Genomic DNA, 13,844 nt, shown 5'->3' on the forward strand with positions numbered 1-13,844 from the left:
CTGTATATGAGTTGTTTTTTTCATCATCATGTCATCTGGGTTGTTTTGAAGGACAGTGACAAACCTAGTTTGTAATTAAGGTATGAGGACTTTTGAGATGATACGTCTCTTTTACATTTACTGACTAATCTAATCATCTTTCAGGCTTGGAAGTTAAGTTGTATCCTGCTGTGGTGACAGAGGGCCAGAGAGTCACACTGACCTGCAGTACCAGCTGTCCTCTGACTGACGACACAAACTACATTTGGTACTTGAACAGTCGACCTCTGATGGTGCCAGAGAACCAAAACAAACACCTGGTTCTAGACCCAGTCAGCATTCAGCATGCAGGAAACTACTCATGTGCTGTCAAAACCCACCAAAACATCAACTCTGGTGAAAAGACTCTCACTGTCCAAAGTACCACAGGAACATCAACAGCAGCAGTTGGAGTTGTTACAGCAACAACTCCTGCAACTGTTGAAGTTGTTACGGCAACAACTCCTGCAACTGTTGAAGTTGTTAAGGCAACAACTCCTGCAACTGTTGAAGTTTTTACAGCAACAACTCCTGCAACTGTTGAAGTTGTTACGGCTACAAATCCTGCAACTGTTGAAGTTGTTACGGCAACAACTCCTGCAACTGTTGAAGTTGTTACGGCAACAACTCCTGCAACTGTTGAAGTTGTTACGGCAACAACTCCTGCAACTGTTGAAGTTGTTACGGCAACAACTCCTCCAACTGTTGGAGTTGTTACGGCAACAACTCCTGCAACTGTTGGAGTTGTTGCTGCTCTCCTGGTTATAATACCACTCACTGTCTTCTTCTGGATTAGGTGAGAAACAATGAGCTTTGTTGCAGAGTCATGACATTTACACACTAACCTGACATCATCTATTCATTTTTATATTCACTCATTTCACTAAACAGGAGAAAGAGGTCCTCCAGCCGTTCTCCTAGACTTGAAACATCAGACAATATGGAGCAGGTAAAATGAAATGATTTAAACAATTCTGCTACATTACATAACATTACTGACAACAACCCTGTTTAGATGCTTTTCTCACAGGTTATTTCTTTACTAAACACTGTTTTATCATTATTTTCAGTGTTGATAATTCTCTTGGAGATACCTTAAATGGGGAAAAATATTTTTATTGTTATTCATGAAACTGGAATGTAAAGTTACCAAATATCTGCTGTTCACTCATTTAATATCTCTTCCAAAACCATTATCAGTTGTGCTCTACTTGGAATTGTTCCATATTGCTTTGGAGGATCAGCCAAAACTTTAACGTAATGTAAAGTAATATTATTTACTTTCTTTATCAGCTAAACCCTGGTCCTGTGTATGAAGACATCTCAGCTCAAGCAACAGAGCAGGACGACTTTTACTACAGCAGAATCAACTTCTCTAAGAACCAGACAAATCCGCTCTACACCACCGTCCAGCCACATCAGCCCCAAGAACAGGAGCATGTCCCCTATGCTGTTGTCCACTTTAGATCCAATACAAGCCCTGAGTAAGCATCTCTTCATTACAACTGATTATATTTGAGGGAAATAAGAATTATGTAGCTTATTATAGGTTGGACTATATGATATCTCAGACTCTACTGGTACTGTTTTGATAAAACTTGGGTTAGGTTCTTTCACTGTGGTGTTTAAAATCTACATTGATGATCACTGAACACACCAATGATCAGATTTTCATGAAACTTGCCTAAAAGGTTACTAGAATATAGTTAAAGATTGTGAGATGTAAAAATTGCTTTTCTTATATATTTTTAAACAGCCTACTTTGAAACATAATTAACCCACATAACACTTACACAGTACATTCTTTTCTTTTTTTCAGGTAAATGGCCAGATGGTGGATCCCTAAAATTACACAGCAAACAAAAACTTCAAGAGAGTGAATATAACCTTCCTTCATGATGTACAAAGGGATATGTTTCTGGTCTTACATGAGCGAGCACCTCAGGAGCACACTGGCAGTGATGGACATCCATAGAAACAAGGACCTTTTACAAGCCATCCTGTTAAACCATTTTAACTCAATACGGTAATTTCACTATTGCTATGAAATGTTGAGCAGACTTTCATAGTGTCAACATACAAGAGTTGGACTACCTAATGCTCTTCAATACACAGGAAAAAAAAAACCCTTCAACCATTTCTGTAAAACATAATAAGGACACAGTTTTGTAAAGTTATGGAAATATTTCAGTCAGTGCAGCCCAGTAGGACACAATCATACCTGGTAAATATCTTGAAAATTACCGAAAAACACATCTCTGACGCTGACAACAAAAAAGATTCTCAAAAATTTTTGCCTCTCCTACCTTTTAAATTTATTCACAAAATGGAAAAATTTGAAGAGCAAGATTCACTGGTAGCCATCATTAGAGAGCCATTGTATTAAATGACTAACTGTAAGTTATTTTATATTGCTAGCTTGCTGTAGCTATGCTAGGTAAAACCAACGCACTGAGAAGGTACAGTCTTCTTTGTGGTGCTAAAGCAAATTAGCTACTTTTTCCTGTAAATTACTTTAAATTAGCTTTCTTGTGCTATTAGTTTGTGTTAAAACTTATATGGGTAACAATACTGTATTTAATATGCTATGTATGGCTCATGAAAAAAAACTCATCCAACATTATTTGTTTGCGTTGATACCTTTGTTGCCAATGAGTCATGCTAATTAGCAAACGTAACTAACATTAGCTTTAGTGGTCATATTTTGTATGTCAGTTTTTGTTTTGTGTTCTCTTGTTTGTTTGTTTCGTTAAGAGCAGCTAAAGGTATATATTTTTCGGGCATAACGTTACAGCAGTTGCCATGGTGATAGCAGAAATTTTGAAATGGTCACATTATTGATTGAAAGGTAATGTTAGTGTCTTGCAACATTTTGGTCGAAGTACTATTGTATAATTGCTAAAACACGTGATTATAAAAAAGGATATTGGACTAACCATGAAATGTTTAATAATTCATAATTACAGGTTTCCATTAAAGATGAAAATGAAATCGGAATTTCTTTGTTTAACACGATGTGACATTACAATTTAAAAAATGGTTTTACTTTCTCTTACAAAGCATCAGAGAATAATTAAAGCTTTTTAGCAGTTGTTGTCTTTAATGCTTTTCTTAAAGGGTCTTTCAACTAAGTTGAATGCAAAAGTTAAATGCATTTGTATGTTTTGAGTTTTGATGGTGGGATGACCCTTTTCTTTACTATGGATTGTACCTTTAAATAAAGTTGACTTACTTTAACTGATGCTCTGAATTGTTCAATGGTCACACAGCATTTAATTAATAAAACAGGGATCTAATCTTACCCATGCTGAGTTAAATAACATGTCGGCTGAAAATCAAGTGCACAACAAAGAAACAAAACAGTCATGGACACAACTGAAGTCCATATTAATATATTTTATTACCATACCAGTATACACTTCAGTAATTAATCCATATACAAAAAAAAACATATGTAAATAATTTGTTACTTCTAGTTTAGGTTGTACAAACACCAGTGCAGTATTGTTTCTTTGTCTTTCAAGTAAGTTTATAATTCAAGTGTATAATTCCAGTTGTACAAGTACATGTTAAATATTTGTTCAAGATACCTTTATGAAAGGTTGTAACAAGTGTACAGTGTGCAAGCAAGTTAGCAATGGGAGTGAGGTTATGTTTAAAGTCAGTCTAAATAACCTATAAAAAGGCATGACAGTGTGATGTGAATGAAAGAAAACAGTACAAATTTGGGCCCCAGACACATAAGGCAGATCTGGTTCATCATCACCGTCGTCCAAGCTGTGTTACAGTATATTGCAGATTTTGTTGTGCTACTGTAGGGTCCTTCTGATATGGCCTTAAGTAATATGTCTGTACATTGTCTTTGCAGCTACTTGGGGAAAAAAAAAAAGAAAGAGGAACAACAAAATGAAGGATGACGAAGGGCGTTATGGTTTTATCATAACCAATGAGAACTGGATTCAAAAACTTCTCACGCAACACTATAGAGAGGGGGACGGTGACAGTAAACTGACACTACCACAGTCACAGTGTATACTGATCTTAGTATGATTTAGTTGGAACCACTTCCTCCTACAGTTCCCCTGTATTCACATACCAAAGAAGGGAAACTACACACTCTATTTCAATGGTTTATATACAAACACATTAAACTTGATAAGGTCAGTGATAAGGTCATAAGATGCTACATAACTTGTCTTCCAATAGGCGACATCCTGTCAGTTGTTTTCCTGTTAGATTTCAGTCTCTGCCATGTTTTATACATTTGCTATCGTGTACTGACATTTGAGTGTAAATATGAAAGTCACTGTGGTCACATCGGCTCAAGGGGTTTGTCTTAGAGAAAGAGCACACGGCCACAGACATCATAGTTTCGATTCAAACACGTGGCTCACTAATCTTTGTGCGTCATCCAATCACTCTTGTCTTTGACTCCACTCAAAAGACTCTCCTTTGCTCTCCTTTTCTCCATTTTGCTTTCACATTCCTTTCTGCTCTTATAGCCCCATCTTCATAGCCTTTCCTCATGATTTTCTTGTGCTTTCAGTTGTCCATTAGCACTTTTGCCAGGGATTGGAGGACTTCTCTCTTCTCATAAAGGTACATTTGGGTTTCCCACAGCATGTCCACCAGGACTGCGTCACTCACTTCATCCAACATCACCTCTTGAGACAGCTGGGGGCTCAATCTGTACAAAAGACAATAAATAAATAGTGAATTTTACATAGTTTTAAAGTACATTAGAGATAATAGACCAACAATGAATACTATAAATGCCCATTTGACAAACACAAAGAGAAACAAACTTGATTAACATGCATCTCAGGCTGTAACGATGTGGGTCACTCAAGCTGAGCTTCACCCGAGCTTCAAGCCAGATGGTGTTGGGTGGTAAAGTAATACTGTCTATGATGTTATAGAGCTGCAGTGATGTCTAGTTTAGGCCAGGAACATAGCAGATAATCATTTACTCTTTACCAGCTGGAGTTAAAACAGAGAGCAGAGACAGCAGTAAATAAAAAACTGAAGTGCTGCAGATTCATGGTCAGCTGACCTGTGGTAGATGGTGTCGATCATTTCACACCAGGCTCTTGCTCTGTCAACTGCACAGCCATCAGAATCTGTACACTGTCCAGTCAGAGAGAGAGGAAATATTAGAATTAGAGACACTTTCTGAAATGTTATTGATACTGGTTGTCATGTCCAAAATATCAGGAATATTAAAAGGCTTCACAAAAAGTGGAGAACACAACTCTGGCAGGATGAATTAATATGAAAAAACATAGTTTCAGCATTGGATGATGAGCGTTGAGCACTCATTGATTTACACAAGGAACAAGGTAAATTTAAAAGCAGGTGCTCAAACTGTACTCACACAGTCCACCAGCATCTTGCCCAGCTCTTTGGCTCCTACAAAGCTCTTGGCCAGCTCCAGAGGGTTAGAAGGCCGGAAAACATCCACAGAGCTCACAACCACCTGAGGAGGTTTACCTGGAGACACACAGGAGCACAGATACTGTACAGCTGGAGGAGCAGGAGGAGTTTCTAAATTTAGTTACTCACTGTGAGTTGTGTAAATGTTTTTTGTTTAGTTCAGTGGTCAAAGCAAGGTACAAACATAGTAGGAGTTAGTGATGTAAATCACTCTGATTAGGCGTCAGATTTCTAATATCTCTTTGTAAGGACATGTTTCTTCCTTTCCCCCCCAACAGCAATTGAAAACATCCTTTAATCTATGCAATAATAATAATAATCAATAGTTTTCTTATTGTCAACAAATCTCATGTGCAGAGCCGAACCAACAATGAACTGATCCTACTTACAAGTATTGTGTGTTTATCCAAAGCCTGATATATCTTATTCCTCTGAGCTCCCCTGTTGTCATTAAGAACACGTCATATTCACCTTTCATCTTGACGTGTCATCATCTCTTGACTTTGCACTGAAATTTACAAAGTCAAGAGGTTGTGACATCTAGCACAACAAGCTAGTGAAGCACTGTAAACAGAACCACCTTAGCACAATGCATTAGCATGCATCACACTCAGTAGGACCTGCATTACAAGGAACGTCTCTCCTGAGACTGAAAATGTTACTACTGTTATTAATCTTTGGAGCCGTTTCTAAACAAACTACAGTAACTATTGCCTTCGGGGGGAAGGAACACGTCACTCAAAGTGGTGTGGCTCATCGACATGTTTTTAATAGTTTTTGGAGAACAACAGAGGTCTATGGCACAGAGGAATATGATATATTAGGCTTTGGATACACAGACAATACTTGTAAGTAGGATAGGTTCATTGTTGGTTTGACTCTGCACATTAGATTTGTTTACAATTATAAAAATATAGAAAACCACCAGCCTTATACTTTAATAGACTCATGTTGAATAGTGAAGATGGGGTAAGACATAAAATAATCTAAGTGATCTCTGGTTTTGCATGTAGAAAAGTTAGTGTGAATTACATCATTTGCCATTGCAGACACAACTGTGTGGCTTACCAGTTCCAAGGGAGACCACTATACCCAGCTTCTTGACCTCCGTCCCATGGCCCTGAGAGAGAAGAGTTAAAAAGAGAGATGATAGATTATTTGATTTTTTTTAAAAGGAGGACTAGATAAGTAAGGTGTTAGGTTACCTACCTCTGCTTTTAAGGCTTTGTTGTACTGATGGATTTCTGACATGGCGTCTAGTGTCGGGTTGTTGGCCAATAGCCCTCCGTCCAGAAAGCGGCCCATCGGTCGGAAGTAGGTGGGGGCAGCACCACTGGAGCGGGCAGCTCGCCACACAAGTTGTTCTGATGTAAAGATTTTAAAAAGTCATGAAACAATCGATCTAATCGACTAGTTTATCATTCTGGGTGCAAGCTTAAGTACAAAGTGAAATGTGCCAAAATGTCACAATAACCGAGTTTTAAATAGTGAAGAAGTGAACACATTCATCCATGTTGAAAAGGGTGTGGGGCTGAAACATGTTTTTTGCTGCTTTGCTATTTAAAGTATTCAAAAGCATGTATTCTGGATAATATTTATACGTGAACAAATGGGAGTTTGTGAGGTAATTTTGTGACTGACCAAGTTAAGTTCTTTGTGAACCTGTTCCTTTGTTTTTCACTCACAAACACACCTTCAGCTGTCACCTTCCTACGCTTTCTGGTTGGCTCCACTGTGTATCCTACTATCAACACATCCTCATCCTCCCATCCTGTAACAACAACATGGTTGCCACTCAAACAACACAACACAAATGGACTTCTCAGGTTTCGTTTTCTAAATAAATATATAATCCTGAATGAAGTGAGTATAATTTACCACCATGTGTAGAGTTAGAAAATACTTTACTATGTCACCATCTGGTGGCAACATTAAGGACACTGTGGCAGACAGCAACACACACCACCAACCACCATTCATAAAACATTTGAGCACTAGTGCAGTAGGTCTAGTACCTTGTGGGACAGTGAGAGGCTGGAACGTGGCCGTGGTGGCATACGGGGGCTCTCTGTGGACGGAGGGAGGGTCATAGTTCCTGAAGATGTGCAGTTCTCCTGGATGTCTGTCAGCTAGAACACTGGTCACCATCACCCTGTGCAAGAACAAATGAATGAGTGAAAAGATAATAGAGTAAATGTGAGTTTAACATAAAAGGGTGAATTTTTGTCAGATATCTCAGCTTTTGTTGATAATAAAAGTGTTTGACAAGACATTCTGATCTAAACCTGAAAAACCAGCACTTTGACACCAAAAATTAGCTCATTTACAGATTCTGGATCCTCTACTACTAGTTTTTAGCCATGCTAGCAGCATTGTTCAAGGGATGGTGAGGTCTGTCAGTCATTCTTTCTTTCTCTCCACTTTGGTCCAGAATGAAATATCTCAATAACTACTGAACAGATTGGCATGACATTTTGAACAGATCTCCATTGTCCCCAGAGGACGCATCCTACTGACTCTGGTGATCGCCTGACTTTTCCTCCAGCGCCACTATGAGGTTGACATTTTTAGCTTTTAGTGAAATGTCTAGTGTCTCTATTGCCTTTTTACACTTCTCTGCCTATTGCCTAGTGGACACATTTAACCCTAAAATCCCCTTCAGACTTGTTTTAAGACATAAAAATGTGTCTGATGTGGTTAGAAATTCTTAAAATGACATCTACTCTTTCTACCTCACTGAAAAATCCAGACTCTATGAATATGCAAATATTTTTTATTTCAAGACGTCTCCTACTTCACTGAAAAGTCCATTCTCACTGTATGTGCACTGAAGGTTTCAAATCTCCTCATCACACTTTTGTAAGTGCGTATTGGACCAGAATTAACTAAATAGTTGTGATGTCACAAATTATGCTCATACGTACACAACTTTTCAATTAACACAGAAACTTTCCAGCTTCAGCAGTTGAATGTGACAACAGTCTTCTAGTGTCAAACTCTGCACATACATCATTCTGTTAAGTGAAGCTCAAACATTCAAGTGAAGTAACAACGACAAAAACATATTTCTTCTAGGATGAAAGGACTTCAATAAGTTTGACATGAACAGTTACCTGGGGTATTGGACGTCTGTCATCTTGGTGTTCTCTCCAAATTCTTTCTTCAGGAAATCCTCCAGTGGTGCTGATTCATAGGGTCGTGACCCTTTGAAAAACCTGCTCTTTCATCCTGAAGTACAGGCAGCGAAGGTACTCCATGGACTTTCCTACACATTGAAGAGACGCCGTTATTGTTTTGATGCTAGGGTATGAAAACTCTTGGAAGCAGAAAGAAAAACACACTTACCGTGGATTATAGCGAGGGCCAGAATCCCTCCAGTGCTCGTGCCAGCCACCCAGTCGAAGAGCTCTCTGGTGGGCCGACCGGCCTCTCTCTCCAGAGCGATCAGCATCTGGATCAGCACCAGGCCTTTTATACCTCCACCATCCAGACACAGCAGTCTTTCCATCCTGCAGACGAGAGGAGATATCACTTTTTTTACACCAGAACTTTTTGTCTCATCTAAGACAGAAACACATACAAATGACATGTTTTCATGTTAAAGTAATAATAATATTTTTTTAAAAACACAACTTTGTTATTATTATTCATTATCCTTTTGCTACCACATAGCCAGATGCACAGAATTCATGGAAAAAATATGAGACAAACTTTACTTTAAAGCAACATTATACAACGATTTACCTTAAAATAACAGTTTCATAATCATTTTGATGGTACACTGACTTGTAATAGAGAGAAAGGCGCCTCTTTCATTCCCACTCCGCTCCCTGAACACCTGTTCTTGCACTATGTAACTTGGGTTGAGCGGGTACAATCCCCCACAAGAAATAGTAGTTACCTGGATGTAACTCCAGTTCTATGAGTATTGGCAGGTGGGTGTTCAGCTAATAAGCGACAGCTGGTGTGCCTGATGAGCCCTTTGGTGAATTATAATCACGTGTTATCTCACCAATATGTAGCTATATCGTTATCAATAGAATTAAGTTACATACTAGTGGCCACCAGACTGTATTTTCCGTGGTGTGTGAAGATGATGTGGATCGCAACATAAGTCGGTCAGTATAACGCTAGCTGTTAGTAGTTACATTTTAGCACACAGCTGCTGTGGGTTCAGACAATCATAGAAATAAGATCAGCCAGAGGCACAGCGAGGGATGTCACAACAGTAACCCCGTGTCTAGACCGCAAGTGTAGCAGCGAGTGCTCCGTCTGTGTGTCTACACTGGAGACGTTCTTTGTAGACACACAGACGGAGCACTCACTGCTGCTGCTGCTCTGCTAAACGTGCTGCTCATGCCACACTTGCTGTCTAGATACAGCAAGTGTCGAAGTCTGTTCCCCTTCAAATAATGTTCCCTCATGTTACAATAGTTCAGTATCAATAGTTCAGTATTAACTACCACTTGTGGCAGCAGAGGCTGCTGTTGCTGCTGCTCAGCAGAAGTTACATAGTCTTGCTTTCACCATGAAAAACAGACGGGGAACTGTGGAATTACAAACATACTCACTTCCTTTTCCCCATTTTGGGCCCGTCCACTTCAGATGTGCCTCTGCTCATTGCAGTGACTGCAGCCCCCACGAACATGATGTCCTCAAACCCTGTGAGCCAATCATAACAGCTATTGGTGTGGGACCAACACATGGCAACAGTATTGATCAAATTCATGTACAAAGGATGGAAAAGGAAAGGGGTCACTGGGTTTTCTACAAGCCACAGGGGAGTTATACCAAGAATGTCAAGCAGATATGTGTGCATGTTGCTTTCATGCTTTATCTTATTTAATTTACAAGAGCTTCTCACTCTCACACTGTCAAATTCAGATCTTGTTGGGTCACTTGTGTACTCAAGTCATAATTCAAATCTAGCACTGAAAAAATAACCTAAACATTGAAACAGAGTGCAGTGAAGGGGAGGCAGAGGATGGGACGTTGGTTGTTACCTATGCCTCGAGGTGGGGCCTTGTTGGAGATGGGGGGAGGACTGGCAGGGGAGGGGGGGAGGCACGCTGGACCCCTACACTACACAGCATGTCCAGCAGTATCTTTCTATTCGGACCTTTCGTTTTAACGAAAAAAACACACACACACATGCACGCAAATGGAGTTAGACATGTACAAACACCACAAAAAGCAGAGAAGAAGAGATAGAGGGTGATAGATAAGAGACAGAGAGAGAAAGCAAGAATGTAAGCAGGATGTTAGCAATTATCATGCATTGACAAAAATCAATAAATGACAGCAAACTCCATTTACCATCATTTGTGCTTCAGAGCATCGAGTATGCGGTTTCATACACATTTGTCTCCATGTGAAAACAACAAATATGCTCATATAATCATCTTGTTTCAATAGACAGACAGATCCAGTAGAAACAATGCACAGACCTTTATTAGAAATCACTGAAATGTCAAATTATTTTGCCTTTTGCATGGCAATGTAAATGTTGCTATGGTAGACATTAAATGTTGCCGAAGAGGTTGAAATTTTTTTTTTTTAGACTAAAAAGTCAACATATCGAGAACAGCTCAACAGAGTTCTGACTTTCCACATCCACAACTGTAGGCCTTTACTTTTTGCTTTATATTCTTATATTCTATGCTCATAATACACTGAATTTATTAGAAAACACTCAGTGCACTAAAATGTAATCCAATACAGCAGTCATGTAATAAATAGTACATTTGGGATGCTGTTCTTACATGAGCAAAAATCAGAAATATATACTGAAGGCCTGATACAAATATCTTAATCGTAGCACTGATGTAAGAGCAAATGTTTTCAGCTTTTGTAACTGAAATGTTTTGTAAGTGCTGCCCTCTGCTGTTGAACAGGTAGAACAACGTGCAGATGGAGAAGGAGACTGGAGCTACATCAACTGAGAAGTTTTGGTTCCACAAAATCCCCTTACAGATCAGAGAGCGAGCTCTGAAATCACTGAGTAGCTGGAAATGATCAAATCAAAGCTTTATACATATGCTGCAAATGTACAATGGAGTGTGTGGTGTTTTTACATCATCCACGGTAAAGTTGCATGATGCACCTTTAAAAAGAAATGCTGCAAGCTTTGTAACCATGCTGCTTCTAAACAGTCACAAAACAATGAATTAGTAGCAAGAGCGGTACAACTGGTCTTTATATTTAGAGACAAGACACTAAAGATTGTTTCATTTTATCATAACAACCATTTTCATTCATCGGCTTTACCATCTACATTGGAATACATGCTGTTAAATGAGACTATGGGTTAACATGTTATAATCCGATTAAACTAGAACAAACAGGCGTGTTAGGTCAGTCACATTAAGTTCTATAAATATAACACAGCTTTTCACTGTCCTAACTTAGAATTCCTACTTTGTTCCTTATTTTCCTGATTCAACTTCTGTATACCTTACAGTTGATATCTCTCTTTCCATCCTTCATGTCTCTCTTACCTTTGCTGGTGCGTGCAGCGATCAGTCCAGGCGTTTCTCCCAAGTCGTTGTGGATCTCCACATCAGCACCAAATACAATCAGAGCTTTGATCAACTCCGTGTGGTCCATCTAATTAATGAGCACAGTGTCACACAAGTGGTGCATTATTATTATTTTCAAAAAAAACAGTGCATCCTGATTTCCCTCTTGTTTGGGATTTTTAGGATAAATCTCCTGTAATCTGAGTCATAGCTCTTGGTGTTTTCCCCTCATACCGATACTGTGTTGCCACTACTTAGCAAAATCACTCCTTGACATTTCTCCTCCCTTTCATGAACACTTTGATTATCAGTAAGATTATTGTTTTCACCTGGAAGATAAGAACAAGGCAGACGTAATATCTCGTACACTCACCTTCATGGCGAGGTGCAGAGCTGTGTTCCCGTCTTGTCCCTTCAGGTTGGCGTTGGCTCCGTGGGTGAGTAACACCATGGCTGCCTCAAAGCGGCCCTTCTTGGTCAGAATGTGGAGGGCGCTCTCCCCGGTCTTACTGAGATAATTCACCATACAGCCATGCTCCAGCAGCAAACGACACATCTGGCACAGAGAGAGGAAGACTTTATTAAATGGACAGAACAACAGGACTTCTCCTGTTACTTCTTCCTAAAGCCTAACTTGCATGTCTTGGTGTGGGACGCCTCAATGACAGGCCAGCATTTCTGATTGGAAGCAGTGACATAAACTCATACAGGATGAAATTAGTTTTGTAAATGTTGTTCAAACTTGGGCTGCTTGCTCACAGAGGTCATCAAAGGTCATAGATCTATTATTCTCCTATCAAAGCTTCAACGCTTTGGTTTCTCTAGAGTCAGACTACTAATTCTAACTACAAAACACTTGATGTTCCTCACCTCAGCAGTTTTGGCCCAGTGGAGAGGCGTCCCACCATATACAGAATCCTCAGCCTGGAGCTGGCCTGGGTCTGCTTTGAGGATCTCTTCCGCACACCTGACAGAAAGACAAAGAGACTAGTCACATGTACTATTAACTTTAAACTATAGACTTTGTATTCTGGGAGTTTAAAACATTAGCTGAAGCACAACATTCAATATCTCTAAAACAAACTGCAAAAAATCCACTCTGTTTTTATTTTGTATGCTGACAATTTCAGTGACCTATTTAAAAAGCCTTTATTTCTTAAAAGCACTGTCCTTGTTCTGTGGAAAAAGCATTTAACAACCTCTACAGATTCACTTCCGACCACATATATTCTGATAATTCAGATACCCAGCACAGCTCCTATACATTTATTGGATGTAGTGCTTCAGAGATGTAGTCTCCAGCATTATGAAATAGGTTTGCTGCTCTTATACCAAAGTCAATACACACTGGTCCTGTATGCATAAGTTCACAAGACTAGGTCAAAACCTGGTATATGGCTGGACCGAGTATGAAACGCTAGAGGGACTTTAACTTGTACGTTGCCTGGTTACCATCAGACATGAACATTGCTTTAACTTTATTTATTTGTATTGCACTTTTCATGCAGTAGTTGTAACTCAATGTGCTGTACACATAAAAAATATTAAAAATACTTAAATACATTGCACCAGATTTTAGGTGTAGACTATATAGTGCTGGTGTAAGAAGGGTTGAGTTACAATTATTTTTTATATGTTTTATATTATTTCACTTACCCACAACCCAAAATATAGTTTTAATACAGTAACTGTCAAGTTACTCATTAATGCTAAGTGTAAATGATCCTAATACAGTGTGTTTCATGTGTGTAAAGTTTGTATTCATACATTTATTTGTTATATTGCTTTTGTTTTATTTACCATGAACACAGAAATGCTTTATTTCAAAAAACAATGGTGTAACTGTAAGTGACTCAGTGACTCAGTGATGGACAG

General features: G+C 39.0%; 1 long non-coding RNA gene and 1 pseudogene across 1 annotated transcript; one reads left to right on the forward strand and one right to left on the reverse strand.

Moving 5' to 3' along the window:
- Nucleotides 1–706: 706 nt before the first annotated feature.
- On the forward strand, nt 707–1,484 carry LOC122972172. The gene is made up of 3 exons (XR_006399664.1): nt 707–814; nt 910–967; nt 1,312–1,484. It is a non-coding gene; the product is annotated as an uncharacterized LOC122972172 (long non-coding RNA).
- A 2,399-nt stretch (nt 1,485–3,883) lies between these two features.
- Nucleotides 3,884–13,437, reverse strand: LOC122976392 (annotated as a pseudogene).
- Between the last annotated feature and the right edge of the window lie 407 nt (nt 13,438–13,844).

This window comes from Thunnus albacares, chromosome 3, assembly GCF_914725855.1.
Source record: "Thunnus albacares chromosome 3, fThuAlb1.1, whole genome shotgun sequence".
NCBI lineage: Eukaryota > Metazoa > Chordata > Actinopteri > Scombriformes > Scombridae > Thunnus > Thunnus albacares.